General features: G+C 42.3%; 1 protein-coding gene across 1 annotated transcript in view; it reads right to left on the bottom strand.

Annotated features, from left to right (window-relative positions):
- EDN3 (endothelin 3) overlaps nt 1–9,584 on the bottom strand; it is a 527,748-nt gene that overhangs the window by 64,654 nt on the left and 453,510 nt on the right. The gene's annotated exons all lie outside the window — the stretch shown is intronic.

Genomic DNA, 9,584 nt, shown 5'->3' on the forward strand with positions numbered 1-9,584 from the left:
ACTTTCAATAAATTCTAACACTTGCTGAATCCAGTAATTTAGAAATGCCTAGCGCCCTCAAACTCGTAACACCAGACTCATCTGCAACTGCTTCCAGTTCCAGTGTGACTGTGGTGTAGTGGTTAAGAGCGGTGGACTCGTAATCTGGTGAACCTGGTTCGCGTCTCCGCTCCTCCACATGCAGCTGCTGGGTGACCTTGGGCTAGTCACACTTCTCTGAAGTCTCTCAGCCCCACTCACCTCACAGAGTGTTTGTTGTGGGGGAGGAAGGGAAAGGAGAATGTTAGCCACTTTGAGACTCCTTCGGGTAGTGATAAAGCGGGATATCAAATCCAAACTCTTCTTCTTCCCTGTGTTCTGCATCCCTTTCCCAAGAGGACTCAAATGTTATACGTCCTTTCTCGGTGCCTGTAACATAGACATTATCTCAAGCCCTTAGAATGCATTGCCAAGTAATTGCTGCCTTGTAAATTTTCTTACTATTTATGCTCGGGCTGCTTCACTGAATTTCACGAAGTACACCCACCCACGACTCGTAATTGAGTTCAGAATATAGGTTATTTTAACCTTTCTTACTAAACCCCGCCTCTCCTCAACCATTCTGTGTTTCTCCTGCTCTGATTTCCACACCATTTGCCAGCTTTGTGGGGTCAAGGGAGCATCGGTTCTGACAGGACGTGGACTCTTCTTGCAGTATAGGACTTGCAAGTCCCCTCAGGTATGGCGCTAATTACAGATAGTTCCTCAAGTTCCATTTTTTCCGACCCATGACGCCACAGTTCACATCTGGTATGAATAAAAGCAAAAGATCTGATTTTTATGCTCTTCATATCAGACATGCAAATATAATGATCATTTGCCTTTCACTTAGGTTTCTTCAATCAGGCTAAAGCTGGCCAACTTTTTTTCCTTTACTCCCTTAAGCGTCATGCTTATTTCCCTAGATAAAACCTCTTCTATTTTTCTTTTTCTGCTGCTTTCTTTCCTAACTGTGTTTACTCTGTCCAGTTTGAATTCCTCACTCACTTTCCGAGCCAACAAGTTTATACAATTCAATCAAACATGCTTATGCAAACTCTTTCATAAGCTAGGACGTGTCGACAAGTCAGAATAACACACCCTGCTTTCTATCATCAATGCTACAAATAATTTCTTTACAAATTGAGAGGAGGTGAGTACATACACTAAATTTTAATTTCTCTGATCTGAAGAGGATGTAAGGGGTCTCCGTGAGGGTGCCTCATTCTCTGGACTTTAAGTAAAAGGATTCGGGGGAATCTGGGTGTTTTAATTTCAAATCAGACCAGGGTCATTTCAGTCTGTTGCTTATTTCTCATATTTTCAAACACACAAATTAAAAAGCTTGAATTTAAAGCAACAAAGAGTCTTGTGGCATCTTGTGGCAACAAAGAGTCTTGTGACCTTTAAAGCCCTAAATGGCCTCAACCCAGTATACCTGAAGGAGCATCTCCACACCCATCATTCTGCCCGGACACTGAGGTCCAGCGCCGAGGGCCTTCTGGCAGTTCCCTCACTGAGAGAAGCAAAGCTACAGGGAACCAGGCAGAGGGCCTTCTCAGTAGTGGCACCCGCCCTGTGGAACGCCCTTCCAGCAGATGTCAAAGAGATAAACAACCACCTGACTTTTAGAAGACATCTGAAGGCAGCCCTGTTCAGGGAAGTTTTTAATGTGTGGCATTTTAATGTATTTTTAATCTTTGTTGGAAGCCGCACAGAGTGGCTGGGGAAACCCAGCCAGATGGGCAGGGTACAAATAAATAAATTATTATTATTATTATTATTATTATTATTATTATTATTATTATTAAAGACTAAGAATTGTGTATCCAACATCAATTCCACACAGAGTAGACTCACTGAAATTAATGGACATGACTAACCTAGGTTGCTTAATTTCAGTGGGTCTATTCTGAGTGTACAACCTAGCTAAAAACAACACTAACATAGTTACCATGTCGTAACCCCTTGTTGACTAGAGTCCACTTTTTCAGATGCATAAAGTATAATCCTTATTAACCCATGGGTACAAGGAAAGATAACGTGTAGAGGCTGGAGGCAAATGACAGCGAAAAACAAAAAGTACAGACATTAACTATTCGATTAAGAGTTTAAATGTATGCAAAGTAAGCACACTGACCCTTCAGGACAGCAGTACATCATAGCCTTGCTGAGTAAATCAGCTTCTGCAGTGGGACTGCTAACCATTGTCTCTATTTATACCCAAACACATCTAACTAAACATCTGGGTAAGGTGTAATTCACCAGTTTCATGCTGGAGTTTCTCTTTGAAGTTCCTTCACTGACCACATTAAGGTCAGTGACAATATGGTCTAATAGCTGAAACGTTCTTTTACTGTGTCCATTTATTCTATTGTGTAGCGAAAAGAACTGGAAGAATCAGAAACCTGCTCCTGACCTTAAGGTTCTCAGAAACAGTGTGTATATTGTTTTTAAACCTGGGTTTTCCCAACAATGGGGGGGGGGTTGTATTTTTGCTACAGCTAAGTAACATGGTTACCCCTCAAAAGACTATTATTGCATTCCCCAAACTGAAATGCAATCACTTATCAGTCACTGCCAGGAACATAAGAGTTACTATAAATGTAGTTAAACTTATTAATAACTCTGGTTTCATTTTGGATATATAACATACCTTTAAAAAAAAAGTGTCCAGATATCTTCATTGTGTAATTGTGCGCACTTTTTCACTGCAAAGGCAGGGCAAGAAGTGTAGTCAGCATGACAGTGTTCCTTGCCCAGATAGTTTTATAATATTCTGGCTTAAAAATGTGTAGTGGAGGGCCAACCAAGCTGCTGAGTATCAGACTAGATGCCATAAAAGAGCCTATTTCTGTCTTCTAGTCTTGCCAAGGCCGGAATCTGTCGTAGTGCTGAGAGATGCTGTAGACAGGTTCTTTGGACAGGCAGCTGATTGTTGCTTCCCAGGTCCAAGACATGCTAAAGTTCTGCTAGGCAGGGGCGTAGCGCTGTCTGCTGGTGCCCGGGGCAGGTGTCTGCACCCCGCCCCCCCAAGCAGGGACAGAGTGTACTAACTCAGTTCTTGCCACTGCCAGACAGGCACATTGGCTGAAGAGCAGCCTCTGTGCCCAGTCCCTGCCCGGCACAGCAGCACCAGCCCTTCACTCTTCTTTTTATGTTTCTGTTATGAATTAAGATTGGTGGCAGTTCTCACTCAGGGCCACCAGTATGTAAATGAAGGATTGAAAACTGTCGCTCCTGATAAAAGGGGATTTGGAGGTGTGGGGAAGACTGAAATTGTCCTTTTGGGAGAGAATATCTACAATATGAGTGTGCTACCAAAGATGTTATTCCTTTTCCAATCACTGCCAATAATCAAGGGGGCATCAATTTTTAAAGAATGGCAAAAAATAATTTCAAGATATATCTGGCAGGGTAAGAAGCCAAGGATTCAGTTTAAGTTATTAACAGATGCAAAAGAAAGAGGTGGCTTTGCCCTGCCAGATTTGAAATTATATTATGAAGCATCATGCCTCTGTTGGATAAAGGAATGGATTAAATTAGAGAATGGAGAGCTGTTAGATTTAGAAGGATTTGATAACAGATTTGGTTGGCATGCTTATCTATGGTATGAGAAGAAAAAAATTCACAAAGGTTTTGAAAACCACATCTTCCGAAGATCACTGATAGAGGTGTGGGAGAGGTATAAAAACTTGTTGGAACCTAGACTCCCCCATTGGATTTCACCATTAGAAGTGATGAGTGTGAAAAAAATTAACATGAGGGGGAGGGGGATAACATATGGAGAATTGGTAACAAGAGAGGGGGGGGAATGGAAAATGAAAACTTATGAAGAGGTGAAAGAATTTGTTTACGACTGGTTACATTACTTTCAGATTAATGAAATGTTTAAAAAAGATTGTAAAATGTGTGGGTATGAAGGTAAAGAATCAAAATTCCAAGTGGAGGTATTGAATAATGAGTATAAAAATCTGTCTAAAATGTATAAAATGTTGCTGGAGTGGCATACAGAAGATGAAGAGGTAAAAGCAGTAATGATACACTGGGCAAGAGACTTATAATATACAGTATGATGATTGGATGAAATTATGGAATGAAAGGCTAAAATTTACGGCATGTAGTGCGTTGAAAGAAAATGTAATGAAAATGTTTTACAGATGGTATATAACGCCAGTTAAACTGGCCAAAATGTATAAAACATGCAATAAGTGTTGGAAATGTAAAGAAAAAGAAGGTACTTTCTATCATATGTGGTGGGAGTGTAAAAGAGTGAAAGACTTCTGGGAAATGATATACAATGAATTGAAAAAGATGTTGAAATATACGTTCGTTAAAAAACCAGAGGCCTTTCTATTAGGAATGGTAGGAAACGAAATTAATAAAAGAGACTGTAAACTGTTTCAATATGCAGTGACTGCCGCAAGGATACTTCTGGCCCAAAGATGGAAACAGGAAGAAATTCCAACAGTGGAAGAATGGAGAAGGAAATTGACTGAATATGCAGAATTGGACAAATTGACCGGGAAGATTCGATATCAGAAAGACCAAAAGTTTATTGAGGACTGGGGGAAATTTACAGAATATCTGAAAAATATATGTGATGTACAGACAACGCTTGTTGGTTTCGAAGAGACTCTGTGAAATAGTAAGAAATACTGCAAAAAAGAGAGTAAGAGGAAAAGGAGTTGGGAAAGGCAATATCATGTTTAGAAATGCATCAATAAATAGAAATTTTACGAAAGATTGACAGAGAAACTGAGGGAAGTCAAAAATTGAAGAATGAGTGCAAAATAATTTGTTGACTGTATAAAATTTGTTTGGAAAATGAATAAAAATTATTTATAAAAAAAAAGAAAACTGTCGCTCCTGATTGGTTAGCTAGTTGGGAGTTGTTACTCTTTCAAGTTTGTTGTTGTTGTTTAGTCGTTTAGTCGTGTCCCCATGGACCAGAGCACGCCAGGCACTCCTGTCTTCCACTGCCTCCCGCAGTTTGGTCAAACTCAGGCTGGTAGCTTCGAGAACACTGTCCAACCATCTCGTCCTCTGTCATCCCCTTCTCCTTGTGCCCTCCATCTTTCCCAACATCAGGGTCTTTTCCAGGGAGTCTTCTCTTCTCATGAGGTGGCCAAAGTATTGGAGCCTCAGCTTCACGATCTGTCCTTCCAGGGAGCACTCAGGGCTGATTTCCCTAAGAATGGATAGGTTTGATCTTCTTGCGGTCCATGGGACTCTCAAGAGTCTCCTCCAGCACCATAATTCAAAAGCATCAATTCTTCGGCGATCAGCCTTCTTTATGGTCCAGATCTTACTTCCATACATCACTACTGGGAAAACCATAGCTTTAACTATACGGACCTTTGTTGTTTTTAAGATGCTGTCTAGGTTTGTCAATGCTTTTCTCCCAAGAAGCAGGCGTCTTTGAGTTTCGTGGCTGCTGTCACCATCTGCAGTGATCATGGAGCGCAAGACCTGTCCATCATGGGTGTCCTGCATGGCATAGTTCATAGCTTCTCTGAGTTATTCAAGCCTCTTCGCCACGGCAAGGCAGTGGTCCATGAAGGGACTGTTTCAAGTTACTTAGTATTATATAAAGCAGCCAGCTAGGTTGCAGTCAGTCTGATTCCAGGAGCAGTTCTAACTGCTGCAATAAAGAGCTGTGAATCCAACAGAGCTGTGTCCTTCGTCCATCTTTTCCACTATTCAACAGTTTCAAACAGAGATGAAGTAGATTTCTGCCACAGTAGTTTTAAGACGCGGGTGGCGCTGTGGTCTAACCACTGAGCCTCTTGGGCTTGCTGATCAGAAGGTTGGCGGTTCGAATCCACATGACTGGGTGAGCTCCCGTTGCTCTGTCCCAGCTCCTGCTAACCAACAGTTCAAAAGCACACCCGTGCAAGTAGATAAACAGGTACTGCTGTGGCAGGAAGGTAAACAGCGTTTCCATGTGCTTTAGCTTCTGTCAACATGTTCCGTTGCACCAGAAGCAGTTTAGTCATGCTGGCCACATGACTTGGAAAGCTGCCTGTGGACAAACACCTGCTCCCTCAGCCTGAAAGCAAGATGAGCGCCGCAACCCCATAGTCACATTTGACTAAACTTAACCATCCAGGGCTCCTTTAAGCTTGCCTTTACCTACTGTAGTCTTTAAGATGCCAGCGGTTTCATTTTTCTTTTTTGCTGCAAGAGAATGAACTTTGCTCCTTCTTTGAAATTTTATGGAATTCTGACACACATGACAAGCTTTATTTGGATATTCTCCTTTTTCAAGCCTTGCACTATTTGGGAATTGATTGATCAAGTCCATGGCCACAAGATGCAAATATGGCTTTATATGTAGATCAGACAAATCAATTTGCTGTGGCCCCCAGCTCCAATACCCATGGCCAGAGGCACTGAACATTAGGCTGCTGTAGGGTGGGACATGTTACTGCCATAGCTGTCAACTTACAGATTTGAAAATAAGGGATCAGCAGCCAAAATAAGGGATTTTCCGAACACAGGTATGTTCAACTTCTGAGCCCCTCCGAGCCAAAGGCAGAAAACCCAGCCAGCAGCCAGACAAAGGCTCAAGCGGTGGTTCCCACAGCACAGCAACCCGGCAAAGGGGATGCAGCAAGGGAAACCACCGTCACCTCTCCGCTGGAAAGCGCTGAGCAAAGGCGAGTCCCCAGGCAACGCGGCCAATTTGATTGGCACAAGGCATGCAAGCTCCACCCCCCAGTCGTTCTTAGACTCCTTATTGGGTGAGCAACGCAGCCAAGCAACACAGTTGGAGCCTCCCTCCTCTCTGGCCGGCAGGGAGGGAGGGAGAGGAGCTGCTTCCTTTGAAACCCGGGAAATTTAAGGGACATCATCAATAAGGGACAGCAGCGGGACACAGCGCTGGGATAAGGGACTTTCCCACCAAATAAGGGACAGTTGACAGCTATGATCAGCAGCCTCACCTGTCCCGGGGACAGTCTATGGGATATCTAACAATCCGGGATAGCAGCGGGAAGCAGCGGGAAACGGCGCTGGAATAAGGGAATTTCCTGCCAAAAAAGGGAAGGTTGACAGCTATGGTTACTGCCTTCCCACCCTGCTTCTGAGCAAACCTGATGCTCTCTACATCGCTCCTAAGCATCAGCTACAGTGCCTGTAGCTTCTGGAAGTTGTAGTTCAAAACATCTGGATGGCATTGAGTTGGGGAAAGGCTTTCCAAAAGCAACTGCTTGGCAACTGTTGAAAGCAGGACACTAAACCAGACCGTATATTGGCTTGCTCCGCTGGGACTCTTCCTAAGAAGTATTAAATCAGTTTTTCTGTCTGGGATTTAGATAAGTCTCAAGGCTCCCCTGTAGCTAATTGTGAATCCTATGACTTTTGTTATAATTGTGATGTTTAGCTTATTTATTTAGTTGTTTTGTAAATAGTGTTTTATAGATTGTAATTGTTTTACTGATGATTTGTAATTGTTTCACTTATGATTTATCAATTATTTATATGATTTATGTTGCATTTGTGATGGCCTGTTATGTAGGTTTTTTTGTTTGTAAGCTGCTTTTTGATGTATGTGAATGAAAAGTGGCATAGAAATATAATCAATCAAATCAGTTTAAAAATGATAGCTTGTCCCGGGTGAAATAGAGAGTAAATAAATGAGAGGAGGTGTAGTGGTTAAAGTAGGGAACCAAGACCCAGGTTCAAATCCCCACTCAGCCATGAAACTCATATTCGGGAAGTCACTATCATTCAAACTTACACGGTTCTGAGGATAAAATGGAGTGAAGGGAAGAACCCTGTATATATTTTTTTATCTCCTTGAAATGCAGAATATAAATTTGTTTAATGAAAATGAAGCACACATTCATGCTGAATTTGTATTCTGAATGAGGAAGGTTAATAATCATGTCATTCTTCTACTCAGAGAGGCAGAATGCTGGGAAAATTCATAAAAGGTTCTACTGCCGTCTGACACTGATTCACTCTGATACCTCTAGGTGCGTAAATTGACTGATCTTAAATGCTTTAGGGTTGAGCTCTTACAACGCGTTGGAAAAAATATTGAGACTAATGTATGCCTAGATAAATAAAATGGAAGGGGAAAGAAACATCAATGGATAAAGAAGCAACACTTGGAATTTAAACAGTTCAGTTTATTATCTGTAGCCTGCCTTTTGTTGCTATAATAATTAAAGTGGACTACCAAAGGTTTTTGTTTGTTTTTTAAAGGAAGAAAGTTGCACACATTAAAACAATATAATGGCAATATTCGTGTGTGTATATAAAATTTAAAAGCAGCTTTTCCCAACCACCTAAAAGAGGAAGATACAGAGAGCAGAACCTGCCACACCACTGCAGTCTTTGCGGGTGCTTCTTGTCTATCACAGCATCGGTTACCTATCGCAACCCTACGCACACTTTTCTGGGAGTCTTCTTCTCTTCTTTGGTGATCACTCATAGCTGAGTAAGATTGTCTTCCATGATCATGGTCTTAACGGTGTGTCCGTAGATGACTGTGGAGGCCAATTCTGGATCCACTTGTCCTCCCACAGTGGGGACATAGGTTTCCGGGTGGGAGTTGATCATGATGAGGGTTTGTCAAAAGTGCCTTCCTCTTAGCACTTTTCTCCCTTTCCTCCTGAGTTTGAGGGTCTTCAAAGCCCATGACATCTTTGGTCAGGGGTTATCAACCTGGTCCCTACCGCCCACTAGGATTCTAGGCAGCCGGTAGGGGGTTCTATGGCACAAGTGGAACCCTCCTTCCATCGAGCACTGGTGGGCAGTAAGGAAATTTTACCATCAAGAAAGATGCATTAGTTGGTGGTAGGTATAAAAAGGTTTACTACCCCTGCCTTTGGTAATGGCTGTTCCCCAGCGGGAGCACATGCAGGCCAATGTTTTCTAATTGTTGGTTTTTATCCTACCTTTTTTTAGATTTGCCTTGAGAGAGTCTTTAAACCTCTTTTGTTGACCACCAGCATTACACTTTCCATTTTTAAGTTAGGAATAGAATAGGTGCTTTGGAAGACGATAATCAGGAAACCGAACATGACCAGTTCAACAATGTTGAAGAATCATTGCTTCAACACTGGCAATCTCTGCTTCTTCCAGTACACTGGCATTAGTTCGCCTGTCTTCCCAAGTGATGTGTAAAAATTTTCAGAGAAACCGCTGATAGAATCTTTCAAGGAATTGGAGATGGCATTTATAAGTGGTCCGTGTTTCACAAGCATGCAGTAAAGTTGGTACAGTTGTACCTCTGATTATGAACGTTTCTGGTTATGAACGCTTTGGGTTACGAACTCCGCTAACCCAGAAGTAGCTGCTCCTGGTTGCAAACTTTGCCCCAGGATGCGAATGGGAATCACGCGCCTCTGCAGCGGGAGACCCCACTAGCGAAAGCGCGCCTCAGGATAAGAATGGTTATAGCTTAAGAACAGACCTCCAGAACGAATTAAGTTTGTACCCAAAGGTACCACTGCAATACAATAGCTTTGTAAACAAGCATTTTGGTTTGCCTGTGAATGTCCCAGTCCTCAAACACTCTGCACTTCAATCAGGAGAAAGCTGCGCTTGCAGAG

Source organism: Podarcis liolepis (genome assembly GCF_965112155.1).
Source record: "Podarcis liolepis genome assembly, chromosome: 6".
Taxonomy (NCBI): Eukaryota; Metazoa; Chordata; class Lepidosauria; order Squamata; family Lacertidae; genus Podarcis; species Podarcis liolepis.